The sequence below is a fragment of the Pleurodeles waltl genome, chromosome 7 (assembly GCF_031143425.1).
Source record: "Pleurodeles waltl isolate 20211129_DDA chromosome 7, aPleWal1.hap1.20221129, whole genome shotgun sequence".
Classification (NCBI taxonomy): Eukaryota; Metazoa; Chordata; class Amphibia; order Caudata; family Salamandridae; genus Pleurodeles; species Pleurodeles waltl.
In genome coordinates, this window is record NC_090446.1 from 106,347,857 (window position 1) to 106,367,579 (window position 19,723).

The window sequence follows — 19,723 nt, forward strand, 5'->3', positions numbered from 1 at the left end:
CGAGGAATAAATTCCAAAATGAAAAGAAAAGTCCAGAGTTCCAAACTAGTTGTTTTCACAAATGTTTAGATTTTAATTCCTTGTGTCAATAAAACATTCCAACATTGATCCTGAATCTGAATTATCCAGAATACAGCCAACACGTGTTTCGTCCAAGGGACTTTTTCAAGGCTGCAAGAATTCAAAATCAGATTTTTCTTATAGTGATGCATCAGAGAACAGAACTAGTAAAAAAACTGAGATACACTCGTTGAACATGAAAAGACAGTTTGTTGAAGACTATGACGGAGAGTAGTAAAGAAAGAGAGAAGAAATGATAAAAGCCAGGGGCAGAAAGAATAGAATCCATACTGCTTCCATAAACCGGAAAAGATGTTGGTTCCAAAAGAAAGGAGAGACTAAAGGACGATGTTCCAGATGTATAAATAAACAGAGTGGTTGGGAACTACGTAGTTGGTAAAAAACATGCAGGATTAACAAAGTGCTCACGAGAAAAGTCACTCATGTTTACAACCAACAGAGGTGAAAAACACCACCCTAGATTAGAGAACCAAAGCAGTAACTTGAAGTATATATTGTGGCAGAATCCCATCAATGTGTGCACAAGTGTGACTAAAAAAAGATGTGAAAAAGGACGGCATCAATGGTGATGATTTTTTAAAAACGGGTATAAAAAACATACCGAAGATGCGCAAGATGCGGAATTCCTGTGTAAACGGTTACGCAATCAGGTGGTCCAGAGGCGGTCTAGTAGTAACCCCAAGTTGAATGTTCAGAATAGTCGTACTGCAGTAAACGTAGGAGTGATGGTTTCTGAAGTCATATTTTCTTATGACATTAAACGGTGAGAGGCCATGATAAACCCATCAAACTACAAAGAATAGGCAAGTTTAAAAATTGTATCACATTTTGTGATTCCCTAAAGGACCTTGTACATCTCAAAAGCCCATTTAGCATTTCTTAATGGCCCAAAATAGTGATTCAGACCACTAAGAAATGCTAAAAGGCTTCGTACATCTGGCCCTTAGGATCAGTTAATTTACATAACTATCCACATGTTTCCATGTACTCACTTACCTATTAACAATTCCTGCATTTATTAACCATATCCACCCATCAATTCAATTGTGAAGCCAATCTTTTACCATTTTTTCCCTTCTATTGATCATTCACAAAATCACGTAAACTTGCCTAAAGTACAAAATTGTTAGATCGATTGGCTTCACCAATGCGTGCTTTTTAGACAAATGAATATTAAGTGATTTGCCAAAAATCACATGTTGAGCAGAAGTTGGAATGAGAACTTGGGGTAGACAATAAACTTTGCTCTATTGGCCAAGTTCGCTGAGTTTGGGCCACTCCACATAAAGCATGTAACACGGAGTTCCAGCCAAATTCCACTGGCCATGTGTGGAGAGATTTTTCTTGAGCGTGGCTATCCAACAGTAAGTTGGTGAGTTTGAGCGAAAACTGGCACCCCCTAGAGTGGTTTTTAGGTGCTAGAAAGGGACCCAGAAAGATTTTCCCAATGTGGGTGTTCGCAACCTTTAACGTAGGAAAAATTGCCGCTCGAGGAGAAAACCTACTCAAGTGGCAGTAAAACCAGCTCGAGCACCAATGCCCTCTGGCTTGCTTTGTGGTGCTGTTTGTGTTGATTTTTTACGCAAAGAACAAGCTCCTGGTGCTAAATATCAGTGTGAAGTAACGATGTGTGCCCGCTCGCTGAACTCCATGAAAGCGTGTGGAATTTTTATGTAAATCTGTGGAATTCCACAGAGTGAAACTCTGCAAATTCCACCTAACCCTAATGAGAACCTGGCCCACTAGCTACAAAGTCCGCAGCCCTTGCCACAAATCCTCCTTTAATTTGTTCCTACAGTGATTAACAGGCATGACCAGTGAGCAGAGCCAGGAGGACTTAAACCCAACATCCCCAGAAAGTGAGCACCCTTGTCTGAAACAACTTTTATCACTGACTGGGAGGGTACACACCACCACATACACCTGACAATCATCCTGCACAACCACAAAGACTAACAAACACTTCTTTGGTTCATGCACATGGTATCCAGCACTGTAGCGACGTGCCCTTGACCAGTGTTGAGAAGTCACTTTTTCTTACTCTCATTAACGTCACTGTGCCCTGGCCAAACTTAATAAGATTTGTGCAGTTCTTGCCACTGTCTGCGGCAGAACATGAGGTCAGGAGGGATCATCACACATTAAAGGGCAAACAATGAAATGTTCCCGGAAGATACCACGGAACATGCTCAATGTCATTGATTTCTCCAAAGGGACAAGTGCTGGAGGAAACACTAGGCTTTTTATGAAGTAGTCGGCATTCTTGAGAAGGGCGATTCATCTTCTAATCTAAAAAAATATTCTGGTGGCACTTAGTGTGGCTAAGAATATTCCTCTGCTGGTTGGGATTCCCAGTGGTATTTCAAACATGCACTACTTTCCATATGGAATCGCAGTAACGGGCTAATAGTGTTTGGGGACATACTGTATGTCTAATGGCATTACTAGGAGGCAATACATAAACCACCACCAGTTAAAGTATGTTCACTTGCTGCCCCCTTAGAGCAACAGCTGCAACACGTGTTGCACCTGTTCCCAACATAGAGTCTTTCATAGGTGTGTTGCAGGCACAGTGGTGAAGCACAGGGACAGTAACAGGGCACACCATGAACGGCCAACACTTTGTTTCTTTTTAATTCGGGCCTAGAGAGGTTTAACTGTATTGTCAGCCTCAGGTTATAAAAAAGTCTACAAAAATTGATACAAATATACAGTAAGACATAAGGGGGGTTTGGTCAGCCATCTTTGTCAATTGGTCTGTTCAACTGTACTTTATATTTTGTTTCCCCCACAACTGGGTGGGACGAAGAATCTCCACTTCAGCAATTGGCCTCTTCCACTCTGATTAGTGGCATTTTCCCCTGATCACATGTGCACTTCAGAGGTACAGTTCAGTATTATGGCTGGTGGCCAATGCTTTCCTATGCCAATGCTTCTTCATTCCATTATGTATTCTTTTTTATTTATTTCAGACATTCTTGTGTTTTTAAACTATGTCTTCAAGTAACAATAATTCAAAGGCAGGAGTACCAGTTCTTTGTACCAATAGGAATCATATGATCATGAGATGTGCATTAAAGGTTAAAAAAGTGTGTGTTTACCTGTCTTAAGTACACCTGCCTGCTAAAAACATATGTATTGTTCTATTAAAAAAAATTGTGACAATTTATTTGTGGTACGTTGAAGTCCTGCTGTCAATGCTGTCATGCCTCTTGTCATATGCTGTTGTCTTGCAGCTGCTACTTGAGGTTGCTCCTACTGCTGCCATTCACATGTTCATTTGTCAAGGAACCTTGTATCTCACAGACTTGAGCTCCTGATAAACCAACAAAGGAATCTTTTATACTTGTGGTGTGAAAGTTGTGGATCGAACAGGGTGCAGTCCATTAAAACCATTTAAAAATAAAGCAGAATAAACAAAAACATAAACACTTACTGCTTTTCTTTTCTCCCTCCCTGACACCTTCTCATCTCCATTTTAACTCCTTTCCTATCAGATATTTCCTCACCCCATTCTTGTTATATCTCTGTCCGTCTTCTCGTTTTGTATTCATTCTCTCTCTTTCCGCCCTTGTCTCTATTCTGTGTTATTTAGGAAAAAATATGCGAGTTAGCTCACCATTAACACAGAGCTTCTATGCTTCAGACCAGTTTCAGAGATGCTGATGTGGTACTTGCTGGGTGCCTTACCTGGAACTGACTTTAGAGACTGTTTTTGTGTTTTAATGTATTCATTTTGCAACCTATGTCATCAATAGGCCTTTATGGTGTAGTCTGATAGCCCAGCTGTTGCCTGAAAATTATCTGGGCATCACTAGAAAGGGGCTTTGGCTCTACCCACATGTTGGCAGCCATGAGTACATGTTTTGATTAGGCAGACATTGGGGGTCATTCTGACCTCGGCGGTAAAAGCCGCTTTCCGCCGGTCAGAAGGCCGCCACAATACCGCCGCGGCCGCGGTCAGCCGCCACGGACATTCTGACCCACAACTGCAAAACCTCCGAAAATCCGCCCTCCACTGCAGTCCGCCACATCAGCGGCCAGCGGTAAACTGGAGAAGACCAAACCTCCACCGCCACGCCAACAGAAATACGCCCATCCCATTATGACCCGCAAATCGACGCGGCGGTCATTCAACCGCGGTATTCCATTGGCGGTACACACCGCCGCGGTCAAAATACACACACCTTTACAAACCCCTACCACATTGGACAATTTGAAAGGCACACACCTGAAACACATACACACACCACTCCAACACATCCAATACCATATAAAACACACACCCACATCACCCACAAACCCCTACCAACAAAAACCAGAGACGAAGGAGAGAGAGAGACACATCAGAGAACAGAGAGCCAGACACACAGAGGCACACCGCAACATCACACACACCACATAGAAGCACAAAGCACCACACACCAACACACACATCATCACATACACCACCCCACACCTCATACACACCACCCCATGGCACCACAAAGGCACCCACGCTTTTCGGACCAAGAACTCCGGGTCATGGTGGAGGAGATCATAAGAGTGGAACCCCAGCTCTTCGGCTCACAGGTCCAGCACACCACCATAGCAAGGAAGGCGGAGCTCTGGCAGCGGATCGTGGACAGGGTCAACGCGGTGGGACAGCATCCCAGAAATCGAGAGGACATCCGCAAACGATGGAACGACCTACGGGGGAAGGTGCGCTCGATGGTGTCGCGACACAACATCGCAGTGCAGAAGACTGGCGGGGGACCCCCACCCACTCCACCCGAATTCACAACATGGGAGCAAGAGGTACTCAACATCCTGCATCCCGATGGCCTCGCTGGAGTACACGGAGGAATGGACTCTGGTAAGTACAAGGCCAACCACTTCACCCCCCCCCCCCCCAGCATGCTAACCCCCACCCTCACCCCCAACCCCCCAGCACACATCCTCCCTGAGAATGTCTCCCCAGCACAACCCACCCAACACCAACCCCTGCATGCCACCCCCAAACTATGGACACCCATCACCTAAGCATGACCACTGCACATACCTATCACCCCCCCCCCCCACAAAACACCCTCACAACACCTCCCCCAAGGGAATGCCAGCACTGGGGGACAAGGGCACCCATAAAACGCAAGCTAATGCACACACAGAAACAATAACCATACCCTCTTACCCCATGCAGGACCCGAACGACAACACACCGGTCAGGAGGGACCAGAAATGTCCATCCCACCCCCGGAACAGGCCCCTAGTGATGACAGCAGCTCTGTCGACCTGGAACCTGACGACCAGCCCGGACCATCGGGGACCTCTGGGCAATCGGTTCCCCTCACCCAGACACAGGCCACTGCAGACCCAACCCCCTCTGGGAACAACAGCACAGCTCCCACCCAGCGGGCCCATGCCTCTGTCTCTAGGACAGGTCAAGCAGCGGTGTGTCTACCACTACAGGGCCCCCAGGGTAACCCACCAACCCAACAACAACAGGGACCTGGGGGCAGTGGGAGTGGGCACACCGTCCAGGGGACAGAGGCCCAGGGAAACAGGGCAACTCGGAGGGCTGCTGTGCGACAGGGGGGGAGGAGAGGCCCAGGGAACCCACTCTCCAAGAGGCCCTCACCACCATCATGGCAGCCTACCACCGCTCACAAGAGACGATGGCGACGGTACTGGCCAGGTTCCAGGAGATCCAGGCACAGCAGGAGCAACGCTACATGGGGTTCAGCGACCAACTCAGCAACATCTCAACCGCTATGGGGAGCAAAGTCCAGGCCCTGAACCGTATAGAGGACACGTTTGGGGACCATGTGGCATCACACAGGGCCCCTGTCACTAGCCAGGAACAGCCTACCACCTCCGCCGGCGCTAGTGGACAGGAGGCCCCACCACAACGACAGCCCACCAGAACCCCACCTCCTGCTGAACAACAACCGCCCCGCAAAAGGAGCCTGAGATCAAAAAAACCGACAGAGTAGGATGTCAAGTCCCCCGCCAGCATCACATACCCCCTGAAGTCCTCCCACTGTTCCACATTGCCACCCTGTCCAACCTTGAACTGCCCCTGCTCCATCCTGCCACAGGCATATGGACAATGCACCTGTGAGACTGAGAACTGGACTCCGCCATGGACATTACTCCACCCCCACCCATCACTGTTTCACTATCATGTACCAATATCTATGCACTAATAATAAATCACACATTGCACTGAAATCAATCAGGACTCAGCCTGTCTTATTTACAAATGTATGACACATTACATATCAATTACGTATAATTAACATTGTGAATTACACATACCGAGGTAACTTAGCATTAGTCCATGGGCCAACCAAGCCGAGGTCACGAAGTGGCTCATACAGCACAGAAAAGAGAAGGGAAAATCAAACATCATGTTTATAGGTCTGGGGGGAAATCGACAAAGTTGAGATGCAGGAGGCTTTCAGGAAATGTAAAATGGCATGGGTGATTATTACCTGTGTGCTACTGGAAATACTGTTCTATTACTCTGTCCCTGTTGTCTGTGTCGTCCTCTGAGTCTTCTTCCTCTTCACTCTCCGCAGGCTCCACAGCTGCTTCAACACCACCATCTGCACCATCCTCCTGCAGGAAAGGAACCTGACGTCGCAATGCCAGATTGTGAAGCATACAGCAGGCCACGATGATGTGGCACACCTTCTTTGGTGAGTACATCAGGGATCCCCCAGTCATATGCAGGCACCTAAACCTGGCCTTCAAGAGGCCAAAGGTCCTTTCAATGATCCTCCTAGTTCGCCCATGGGCCTCATTGTACCGTTCCTCTGCCCTGGTCCGGGGATTCCTTACTGGGGTCAGTAGCCAAGGCAGGTTGGGGTAACCAGAGTCACCTATTAGCCACACACGTTGTCTCTGTAGCTGCTCCATCACATAGGGGATGCTGCTATTTCGCATCACATACGCGTCATGCACTGACCCTGGGAACTTGGCATTTACATGGGAGATGTACTGGTCAGCCAAACAGACCACCTGGACATTCATCGAATTATAACTCTTCCTGTTTCTGTACACCTGCTCATCGTCTTTTGGGGGTACCAAAGCCACATGGGTCCCATCAATGGCACCAATGATGTTGGGGATATGTCCAAGGGCATAGAAATCACCCTTCACTGTAGGCAAGTCACCCTCCTCTGGGAAAATGATGTAGCTCTGCATGAGTTTCATCAGGGCAGACAACACTCTGCTCAAAATCTTAGAAAACATAGGCTGAGACATTCCAGATGACATGGCCACTGTGGTCTGGAATGACCCACTTGCCAAAAAATGGAGGACTGACAAAACCTGCACCAGAGGGGGAATCCCTGTGGGTTGGCGGATGGGGGACATCAGGGCTGGCTCCAGCTGGGCACACAGTTCATGGATAGTGGCACGATCAAGTCTGTATCGAAGTATTATATGGCGTTCTTCCATTGTCGACAGGTCCACCAGCGGTCGGTACACGTGAGGATTCCTCCTTCTCATCGCAAGTCCCAGCGGACGGTGCCTAGGAAGGACAACATGGAGCACAGAGTCAGGCAAACCACAGGTACGTACAGACAGCTTGCACAGTTAAAGAATGGCAATGGGTTGAAAGGCGTGTATGTGTGGCAATGCAAGGCCTAGGCCTGTGTGTCGCAGTCAAAATTAAGCCATGTAGGCCCTTGAAATGGCGGCTGCCTGACCTGTGAAGTGGGACAATGGGATGTGAGGTCAATGCGCTGGCGGGGCACACCGTGTCGGTAGGCGGTCGAAGACCGCGGCGCAAAGCCGCATTGGTTAACATTGAAGCCTATGGGTTTCAGGAGCCAATGACGATACGCACCGCCGTGGGCGTGACCGCCATTTTCTATCTGCTTAATCACTCGAGACCTGATCATCCACAGGAGAGGACCTATACTGCAAATGCTGCTGTGACCTCGGTCTGGAAGATACAATGGCTGCTGCGACTGGGGAAAGGGCCCCTGCCTTCACGTCTGAAGAGTTGGAGAAGCTCGTGGATGGGGTCCTCCCCCAGTATGCGCTACTCTACGGTCCTCCAGACCAACAAGTGAGTACACCGGGTGCACATGGAATGGGCTATGCCTGTGTGGATTGGGGTGGATGTAAGTTGGTGGGGTGGGGGGCGAATGAGGAGTGCAACGCACGACAGATGAGAGCATGTGCCATATGGCAAAGTTGGTGGGGGGGGCCAATCACATCTAACATGCAGGTCATTGATGATTTCCTCCTTTCCACCCTGTACATGTCAAATAGGTCAGCGCCCATCAGAAGATCGAGATTTGGCGTGCCATCGCCAAGGAAGTCCGGAACTTGGGGGTCCACAACAGACGGGGCACCCACTGCCGCAAGAGGTGGGAGGACATCCGCCGCGGATCAAGGAAGACCGCAGAAACACTGCTGGGGATGGCCTCCCAACCTAGGAGGGGTGCCAGTCGCACCATGACCCCCCTGATGTCCCGGATCCTGGCGGTGGCCTACCCTGAATTGGATGGGCGCTCTAAGACATCACAGCAGACACAAGGGTGTGAGTATCAGCACATTCTCCTATCTTTCTGCGCAGTGGAGGCATCTGGGTGGGGGAGGAGGGCTGTGGGTGACATTAGGCCAGGGCGCTTTCTGTAGTGTAGTCCTCTCCCTTAGGCATGGCCCTGTGCCCCCGGCCCCCACCTCTGTAGGGTGACAAGTACAGCCATTGAAGGTCCAGCATCTCCCATGTGCGCGTTTGACGTCTCTTGGCCTGTTGTCCTAGTCAGTAGTACTGAGTAGTGTACCCCGAATGCGTGGCTTAGTGCATTAGGCTCCTGTGTCTGTCCTCTCCGCCAACGGTGTTGACATTGCATGCACTCAACCTGGTCTTCTTTTTTCTCCCCCCACCCTTTCTCTTCATCTTCTTGTGCATGTGTGCATTAGCATCATCAGGCGGAGGAGATTTGGCATCGGAGCACGAGGGAGATGCAGGACACAAGGCCCCGGTGGGCCCAGGAACAGACACCGAGGGCACCAGTGATCCGGAGGGCGAGGGGAGCACCACGACGGGGACCGCTGGTGAGAGCAGCGACAGCGACACGTCCTCGAATGGGAGCTCCCTAGCGGTGGCGGCAACATCCGTGCCCCCCGCCTCTACAGGTACAGCTGCCACCCAGCGCACCAGCCCCGCCCTCCCAGCAGCCCCTCAGTCTTCGCTCCGTGCCCGTTCGCCCAGGAAGGCGCGTGTCTCCTTCGCCCCAGGCACCTCAGCCCCTGCCCCTGTTGCCCCTGCTGCCCTCAGTGCGGAGCTCATTGACCTGGTAAGGACGCTCATTGTTGGGCAGACGACCCTTTTGAATGCCATCCAGGGTGTGCAAAGGGAGGTGCAACAGAGCAATGCGTACCTGGAGGGCATTCATTCGGGTCAGGCTGCCCATCAACGAGCATTCACTGCTCTGGCCTCAGCACTGACGGCAGCCATTGTCCCTGTTTCCAGCCTCCCTCTTCTTACTGCCTCCAGCCTTTCTCTGTCTCCTGTTCCTCAACCTATCCCATCCACACCATCAGACCAGCCTGCACACACCTCAACACCCAAGAGCAGCTCATCCAGACACAAGCACCACAGATCCCACAAACACTCACCCAAGCAACACACAGATGCAGACATGCCAACAGCCACTGCCACCCCTGTGTCCCCCTCCTCCTCGTCTCCCTCCTCCCTCCCTGTGACGTCTACACTCACACCTGCATGCACCCCAACATCAGCCAGTGCTTCCATCACCACCTCACCCTCCAGTACAGTCCACACTCGTGCAGTCACCACCCCCACTGCCATTTACACGTCCCCTGTGTCCTCTCCCACTGTGTCTGTCACCCCCTCTTCCAAGACACACAAACGCAGGCAGCCACCCACCCAACAGCCATCCACCTCACGACAGCCTACAGCACCAGCACCTTCACCCAATGACAGCACACCTGACTCTCCTACAACCACCTCCTCTTCCTCCACTTCCATCTCCACTTCTCCTACCCTTTACCTTGGCCCTAAAAAACTTTTCCTGGCTAACCTTGACCTCTTTCCCTCCGATGAGCTCCCCCCTCCATCTTCAAAGAGTCCCAAGAGCACCGCAGCCACCACCAGCCCAGCTTCGGGTGTCACTGTTGTGCATGGGTTCTGGAGCCCACCCTTTGCCAGCAGTGACACATCGATCAGCAGCAAGGGCACGTCCAGCCCCCCCCGGCAAGAGGACCCGCAAAAACAAGGGCCGCCGTGCGAGGACCGACAGGGCTGCCCCCAAGGAGCAATGTGCGGCCACTTCACCACCCACACCATCTAGGGGATGCAAGGGCCCGAGAGCCCCATCAAAGGAGCAGAAGGGCAGCAGGAGCGCGGAGAAGGTGGACCCCACATGTCACATCCCAGCTGGGAAGGAGGACACTAAGGAGGCCAGGAGTCCGTCCCCGAAGGGTCCAGAAACGTCACGGTCCGAGGGCGACTGAGCAGGGAGTCCAGGCCAGGTCTGGCTCCCTTGACCTGCTGGATGAGCACCGCTGAACAGGGCCCGCGGGGCAGAAGAGCACCGCTGAACAGGGCCCGCCGTGGAGAAGTGCACCGCTGAACAGGGCCCCGCCGTGCAGAAGAGCACCGCTGAAGAGGGCCCGCCGTGGAGAAGAGCACCGCTGAACAGGGCCCGCCGTGGAGAAGAGCACCGCTGAACAGGGCCCGCCGTGGAGAAGAGCACCGCTGAAGAGGGCCCGCCGTGGACAAGAGGACCGCTGAACAGGGCCCGCCGTGGAGAAGAGCACCGCTGAACAGGGCCCGCCGTGGACAAGAGCACCGCTGAACAGGGCCCCGCCGTGGAGAAGAGCACCGCTGAACAGGGCCCGCCGTGGAGAAGAGCACCGCTGAACAGGGCCCACCGTGGAGAAGAGCACCGCTGAACAGGGCCCCGCCGTGGAGAAGAGCACCGCTGAACAGGGCCCGCCGTGGAGAAGAGCACCGCTGAACAGGGCCCGCCGTGGAGAAGTGCACCGCTGAACAGGGCCCCGCCGTGCAGAAGAGCACCGCTGAAGAGGGCCCGCCGTGGAGAAGAGCACCGCTGAACAGGGCCCCGCCGTGAAGATAGGCACCGCTGAAGAGGGCCCCGCCGTCTCAAGCACCGCTCCGCTGGGCCCTTCTTCTCAAGCACCGCTCCGCTGGGCCCTTCTTCTCAAGCACCGCTCCGCTGGGCCCTTCTTCTCAAGCACCGCTCCGCTGGGCCCATCTTCTCAAGCACCGCTCCGCTGGGCCCTTCTTCTCAAGCACTGCTCCGCTGGGCCCCGCCGTCTCAAGCACCGCTCCGCTGGGCCCTTCTTCTCAAGCACCGCTCCGCTGGGCCCTTCTTCTCAAGCACCGCTCCGCTGGGCCCCGCCGTCTCAAGCACCGCTCCGCTGGGCCCCGCCGTCTCAAGCACCGCTCCGCTGGGCCCTTCTTCTCAAGCACCGCTCCGCTGGGCCCCGCCGTCTCAAGCACCGCTCCACTGGGACCTTCTACTCAAGCACCGCTCCGCTGGGCCCCGCCGTCTCAAGCACCGCTCCGCTGGGCCCTTCTTCTCAAGCACCGCTCCGCTGGGCCCTTCATCTCAAGCACTGCTCCGCTGGGCACCGCCGTCTCAAGCACCGCTCCGCTGGGCCCTTCTTCTCAAGCACCGCTCCGCTGGGCCCTTCCTGTCAAACACCGCTCCGCAGGGCCCCGCCGTCTCAGGCACCGCTCCGCTGGGCCCTTCTTCTCAAGCACCGCTCCGCTGGGCCCCGCCGTCTCAAGCACCGCTCCGCTGGGCCCTTCTTCTCAAGCACCGCTCCGCTGGGCCCCGCCGTCTCAAGCACCGCTCCGCTGGGCCCTTCTTCTCAAGCACCGCTCCGCTGGGCCCTTCATCTCAAGCACCGCTCGGCTGGGCACCGCCGTCTCAAGCACCGCTCCGCTGGGCCCTTCTTCTCAAGCACCGCTCCGCTGGGCCCTTCCTGTCAAGCACCGCTCCGCTGGGCCCCGCCGTCTCAGGCACCGCTCCGCTGGGCCCTTCTTCTCAAGCACCGCTCCGCTGGGCCCCGCCGTCTCAAGCACCGCTCCGCTGGGCCCTTCTTCTCAAGCACCGCTCCGCTGGGCCCCGCCGTCTCAAGCACCGCTCCGCTGGGCCCTTCTTCTCAAGCACCGCTCCGCTGGGCCCTTCATCTCAAGCACCGCTCCGCTGGGCACCGCCGTCTCAAGCACCGCTCCGCTGGGCCCTTCTTCTCAAGCACCGCTCCGCTGGGCCCTTCTTCTCAAGCACCGCTCCGCTGGGCCCTTCTTCTCAAGCACCACTCCGCTGGGCCCCGCCGTCTCAAGCACCGCTCCGCTGGGCCCTTCTTCTCAAGCACCGCTCCGCTGGGCCCTTCATCTCAAGCACCGCTCCGCTGGGCACCGCCGTCTCAAGCACCGCTCCGCTGGGCACCGCCGTCTCAAGCACCGCTCCGCTGGGCCCTTCTTCTCAAGCACCGCTCCGCTGGGCCCTTCCTGTCAAGCACCGCTCCGCTGGGCCCCGCCGTCTCAGGCACCGCTCCGCTGGGCCCTTCTTCTCAAGCACCGCTCCGCTGGGCCCCGCCCTCTCAAGCACCGCTCCGCTGGGGCCCGCCGTCTCAAGCACCGCTCCGCTGGGCCCCGCCATCTCAATCACTGTTTATGGTTCACTGTGCCCACCATGCCTCCTCCTTGACCAGTGGAGACTGTCATCCACCTGATGGACTGTGGCTTTGCACTCCCCAGGATGGTACAGTGGGCAGCCCACCCACTGTAGAGACATTGAGGGACTGTGGCTTTGCACTCCCCAGGATGGTACAGTGGGCAGCCCACCCACTGTAGAGACATTGAGAGACTGTGGCTTTGCACTCCCCAGGATGGTACAGTGGGCAGCCCACCCACTGTAGAGACATTGAGAGACTGTGGCTTTGCACTCCCCAGGATGGTACAGTGGGCAGCCCATCCACTGTAGAGACATTGAGAGACTGTGGCTTTGCACTCCCCAGGATGGTACAGTGGGCATGGTGGCTCCTCGTGGATCTGGCGTCGTGGACTCATGTGGCTGTGGTGCCCCCCACTTCCCTTCCCCCTGAGGTGCCTGTAGTTTTTACATCTGATGCCCCTGCAGTGTTCTCTCCAAAGGACTCAGGTCTCCTGTGTGGGCTTTGCCCTTGTTTCTCAAAACTTTGGCCCACGGACATGATGAATTCGTAGGATGTGCAGGACTTGTTACTTCAGTTATACACTGATGTGTATGTCATTTGTTTTCTTGTGAATATCTTTCATGGTTGTACGATATTTTTCAGGAGCTTTTTGGTACATAAATATTTATTCCAAATTTGATTATGTCCTAGCATTTTTCAGGGGTGTTTGGGTGGTGTCACTGTGACTTGTTGCTCTGCATTGGTGTGTACATAGTTGGGGGGGGGGGGGTCGCATATGTGTGTGCCCGTAACCTTTCGTTCTCCCCCCTCCCGTGTGTCGTAGGTGCAGTACTCACTGTTGTCATCTGCGCCGGACTTCGTACTCGTGGTAGATGAGAAGGTAGACGAGAGCAGGTAGGATGTTTAATTCGGGTTCCATGCTGTCCTCCTTCCTCCTGGAGTGCGTAGTGGTGAGCGTTTTCCCGTTCGTAGTCTGTTTCCGCCGTGTTTTTATCGGCGGTGCTCCCGCCCCGGAAAAGGTGGCGGATTGGTGAGTTGTGATAGGGTGGGCGGTACATTGTCTGCCGCCTGGCTGTTGGCGGTGACCGCCGCACTGTTTGTTTGTACCGCCGTGGCGGGCGGAGTGTTAAAGTGGCTGTCTGTGTTGGCGGTTCCCGCCAGGGTCAGAATTCCATATTTTTTACCGCCAGCCTGTTGGCGGGTTGGCCGCCGCTTTAACACCGACCGCCAGGATTAGAATCACCCCCATTGTGTGCTTCCACAAATTAGTGCTTGCATCTGTCACTTGACGTTTTAACCTACATCAATATTATTTTGCAGTTCTTTGCTTCCGCACATTAAATATCTATTCCCATGCTATTTACTTGTCATGCAACACATTACCATACACCATTCCTTCATAGTCAGACCCATTAGCCTTGCCAATGCTTGTTGTTTTTGGAGTTTCTATATATTTTTAAAGCTGCACAGGTTATATGATGTCAGCCCAAAAACCATAGTCTGTGAAGCATCAGTAGAATGCTGAGTGCAGCCTGGCAGATTTGAGCAAGGGAGACCCCAAAGGATGATTTGAGATGGAAGTTGGATGCTTAATGAGGTATGGCATTCAGAACTGAATTCTATGTCAGGACCGGAGGCTTTGGATTATGCTTCTCTTTCTTTTATTGTCAACACACAGCAGCCATTGAAAAACAATGTAAACAATAAACTACAAATCCCATCAGCCTACAGCCTCTCTATGACCCCCACCAATCAGGGCCTACCATCCCTTATATTGCCCTTCAACACTATCGTTGTTCCTTTTTCTTTGAGAAGTGGCTGGGGAGGCCGCACTATTTGGGAGTCATCTACTCTCTGCCTCCAATCCCACGCACGCACACAACACAGTTTTTGGATCGGTGTGTGTGTGTGGATCATTGGCAGAGACAGGACAGGACCTGAGTTCCCTGCGGCCCCCGTTCTATGCCCGGAAGGTCTGCAATAAATTTAAAGATCCTGGCTTTAGGGGATTTGATGCTCCCTCCTCCATAGAAAATTGTTTCATACCTTCAAGGGCCCTCTGGACCCCTTTTAGCACCTAATTACAAGCAACTAATGATCTAATGACTCTTCGGATTTTTCTACCTCCGAAAAGCAGAAGGGCGAGCACAAATGTAAAACACAGCATACAGAGCAGTCAGACCCTCCTCCAAATAGGATTCTCCATTTTAATCCTGAGTATATTGTGCACCCCAGATCCAATGTCAGGAAGTAGCATCCTATGTTCAGTCATGAATTCTGAAAAGTTTCAATAAAGATGTCCGCAATACATTGCGCTCGGATTGCCCTTGCCATGCTCTTGCAGGTAAAGTTGCGGAGACCCCAGAGTTAGATCTGCACATGGTCACTTTCCTTACACAAATATGCAAGAGATCTAAAAAAAGGCATTGATAGAGCCTGGCGGGGTTGTCTGGACAAATTACTGGACATTTCAGGCCCCCTTACCAAGCTCATAGATCTCGCTGTGCAGGCTAAAGATTCACAGGAAACTGACAATCAACCCAGATGTGCTGTTAGAATGGGCCCAGAGAGCCATTTGCCTATTAGAGAATGCCAACTGTTCTATTTTAATGGAAAAGAGGAAATCTCTCCTACACATTGACCCCAAATTGGCCGAACTAGCCCCCTCAGATGCTGGCGTGGCAGCTAATGGACTTTTGTTTCGCAATAGGTTTGTCATGGACTTAACCAAATATGTGGCCACTTTCTTGGCTTTAGATAAAGCCCAAACTTCCATCAAAATGTTTTTCAACAGTAGCCTTTTTCACCTGGCTGGACGCTTCAGAGGTCGAATGTCTGGCCTGTTCAGCTCCCAGACCTCTCGACCATACCAAAGGGTCAGAGGAGACGCCAGTTCTCAGTCAAACAACAACTTCTATCCAACAAGAGGGAGCGGTTAAAGAAACCATAATCCCAGAGCACCGCATAGAGGAGGATATACAACCAGAGCAACTCTCAAACAGGAAACAATTGTTTGTCCTGGAGAAGTTCTTCTGGGGGGAAGAGTGAGTTTGTTTGTTCAAAATTGGTCGTTGATTATGCAAGATGCATGGGTCCTAGACACAATAGTAGGTTACTGCCTAGAATTTTACTCAACTCCCTGCCAGATGGAGATTCCTCCTCCTCTCAGTTTTTCCCATCAAGAGAGTGTTTTTTTGATCTAGAGGAAGAAGCCCTCCTTCAGAAAGGAGCCATTGTCCCTTCTCATCCTCACCACAGTGGGTTTATCAGTACCATTTTTCTGGTTCAGAAAAAGGGAGAAGGCTCTCGCTTGGTGCTCAACCTCTGACAATTCAACTCTTGGATTGTCTACAGGCATTTCAAGATGGAAGGGATTCACCTTCTTCAAGACCTCTTACTAGAAGGAGATTGAATGGTTCATTTGGATCTCAAAGATGCATATCTGACAATTCCTATATTTGCCCCTCACCGCAGATTCCTTCAGTTTTTTGGTGGAACCAATGTTACGAGTTCCCAGGCCTTCCATTCGGGCTCTTGTTCGCCCCTTGGTGCTTCACCAAAGTCATGCACCAAGTCATGCAATGGCTCAGGGAGAAAGGTGTGCGTCTAATAATCTACCTCGACGATTTCTGATCATGGCGCAAGGGGAGAGTTTGGTCCTTCTTCATCTCTCTTGCACAATTCAAATTCTTCAAGACCTAGGTTTCGTAATCAACAAAGAGAAGTCACAGTTGGACCCTGTCCAGAATATAGACTTGGTTTCAAGATAGACTCCTTGCTGACTCAGATAAAGCTTCCTTTGACCAAAAGTCTACATATCAAGAAGGAATTGATGAAAACATTGTCTGCTCCTTCGATTTCCGTGAAGGTACTTGCCTGATTGGTAGGTGTTTGAGCTTCATCTATCCAAGCCATTTTCCCAGTCCCTCTACATCAGTGGTTCCCAACCTGTGGTCCGGGGACCCCTGAGGGTCCGCAAAGCCTCCTCTGGGGGTCCGCGACAGCTTAGAAAATTAAACAAATATTAACAGATTAGGTCCCCAGTTTATAGTAATGACTTAGTGGGGGGTCCCCGGACTCCAATAATGAGTCAGTGGGGGTCCCCGGGTCCCAGTAATCATGAAGTGGGGGTCCACAGAAGTCAAAAGGTTGGGAACCACTGCTCTACATTTTCGAGCTCTTCAGAGGTTAAAAATTCTTCATCTCCGCACAGGCCTTGCCTATTCTGACTTGATTGTATCATCGCGGAAAGCTCTGACAAAGCTGCAATGGTGGTTGACTCATATGGATGCTTGGAATGGCAAGGCAATTTTTGCCTCAGTTCCAGAAGTGGTCATAGAGTCAGACACCAGCAGATGGGTCTGGGGAGCCAGGTGTGAATAAATGGAGATGGGGAACTTCAACTGCATATCAATTGTCTAGAGCTTCTGGTGGGCTCTTTTGCAAAAAACACTGTGTCCCCCTACAAAGCAAAATGTTGTATTCTCTTGAAGATGGGTAACATTTCCACAGTGAGGTACATCAACGAGTTGGGGGGAACACGGTCGTGCGTGCTTGCAGAGATAGCGAAGGACTTTTGGCATTTCTGTCTGGAACATCAGATTTCAATCCCAGCAGAATATATTCCGGGCAAAATAAATGTGGTAGCAGACTGGAATTCAAGGTATCTTTGGGTCGCCAGCGGTTGGTGTCTCCACCCCAGAGTATTTCAGTTTCTGAATCAGCTTTGAGGTCCAGGCAAGGTGGATCTATTTACATCCTGCCTGAATGCCCAACTTCCTCATTTCAATAGCTGGAGACCGGATCCGCAGGCTATCAGCTCGGATGCGTTCCTACAGTCCTGGACAGAGGGATTGAACTACGCATTTGCCCCTTTTTTCATGATTCATTGAGTTCACTCACAGGTCCTTCGTCAGGGAGCGGAATTAATTCTAGTAACACCTTGCTGGAAAGCGCAATCATGGTTTCTGGTGGCATTGAGCCTATGTTCTGCCACCCCGGTGCGGATCCTCACGTCAGAGGATCCGACGGGGCGTCCACATCTGCTGATTGTGGAGGAGCAATTGTCGCTCATGGCGTGGAGGATTTCAGGGAATCAGGATCTGACGCACGAACGTCGGGAGACACTAGGTTCTTCCTCTCTCAATCCTTGGTACCTAGTACACATAAGAGATATGCCTCTGCATGGAAACAACGGGTGGATTGGTAAAGTCAGAGGGGTGTGGATCTCTTGGGGACCTCAATGCAGATGATCTCAAATTGTTATCTCATTTGGCAGCTTAAGGGCTAGCCTACAGGACAATTAATAATGTTAGATCGGATATTTCAGCCAAGCACCTTCAGATCGAAGGTAAAGCAGTGGGAGAGCACCTGTTTATTTGCAAACTCCTTTGGGGAGTGTGGATGCTTCACCTTCCTTTGCCAAAATATTCGTCTCGTTGGGATGTTAATGTGATTTTAAGGTTCTTGGTGGCTTGGCCGGCCAATGAGTGACTGTCACGGAAACATATGTCAGCGAAATTAACCATTTTGCTTTGCTCGATTTCCTGCCGGAGAGTCTCTGACGTCAAAGTATTGGATATTGCAGGTAGAGTTTTTACTCCCACAGGTGTTTCTTTTCGTATTTCTAAATGCACTAAATTAAATTCAAAATGTATTAGTTATCCAAGTTTTAGAGATAATTCTAAGTTGTGTGTGCTAAACTGCTTAAAAGTATAGGAACTTGTTACTCGTGTGCTTCGCAGAAAGCATGCTGGACAACTGTTGATTTCCTTGCAAAAACCATTTGGACCTGTCTCCTCAGCGACTCTGGCGAGATGGGTCAGATGGTTGTTGCAGGAAGCGGGCATAGATACTTCCATTTTTGGGGCCCATTCTGTAAGGGGTGCTATGGCGTCCAAAGCATTTAATGCAGGGTCTAGCTTAGAGGATATAATGGCAGCGGCAGATTGGTCATCAGATTCTACTCTTAAATTGTTTTATCACAAACCCATTGTGGATGTGGCTTCACGGGTTATCGCTCAGGTTTAAACTGGCATAAGCCGAAGCCTCCGGTCCTGACATAGAATCAAAACTTTTCTAGCAATCGCAACAAGAATTTTCAATTCTATTAAGGATACGGAGGCGAGGATGAACCCGCTCAAGACATGATTTCTATTTTATTTACAGATTATATCATTGTGAATGTTTACCCTCCCGATGTTTTCTGAATCTATGTTTTCTGGGTGTGAGTTTTCTTTTTTGCAGAAGACAAAGCTACTTGAAGAGATGCCTGAAATGTAAAGGATGAACTCTCGATTCTATGTTGCACCGGCTGTGCTGATTTTCACCTCCATCATGAAGAGGAACTTGGGGACAGATGTATCAAAGCTTTTTGCATTCGCAAATGGTCCGAATGCCTGTTTGCGAATGCAAAAATCCCTTTCAGAATGTATCAATTTGCGATTTCTAAAGCACATGTATGAAGCAATTCCTTAATACGAATTGGGCATTATGGAATCGCCATTACCACCAAGTTGAACTTGGTGGTAACCATGTGCAAATTTTAAAAATGCATTTAAAATGCATTTTAAAAATGTACATGTAAAGCACACATGCCCTTTTGGCATGTGTGCACCTTACATGTGAATACAAAATGTTTTGGGGTGCAGCAGAGGGGGCCTTAGGCCCCCAGCACCCTGGACTTTGCATTTCCCAAAATTTGGGACATGCAAAATATATGCAAATATGGGCCGACAGGCCCATAGATGTGAATGGGGGCTGTATCGCAATTTGCGATTTGGTAATAGCATTTGCAATTTTTAAGAAATAGCTATTACCGAATCGCAAATATGATACATTACGTTTTGCGAATCAGAAATATGGATTTCTTAAAAATCACTATTTCCGAATCGCAAAAGGCCTTTTTCATACATCTGGCCCTTGGTTCTGTTCCGGAGTTCGTTGGACTGTGCGATGGTTCTTTATT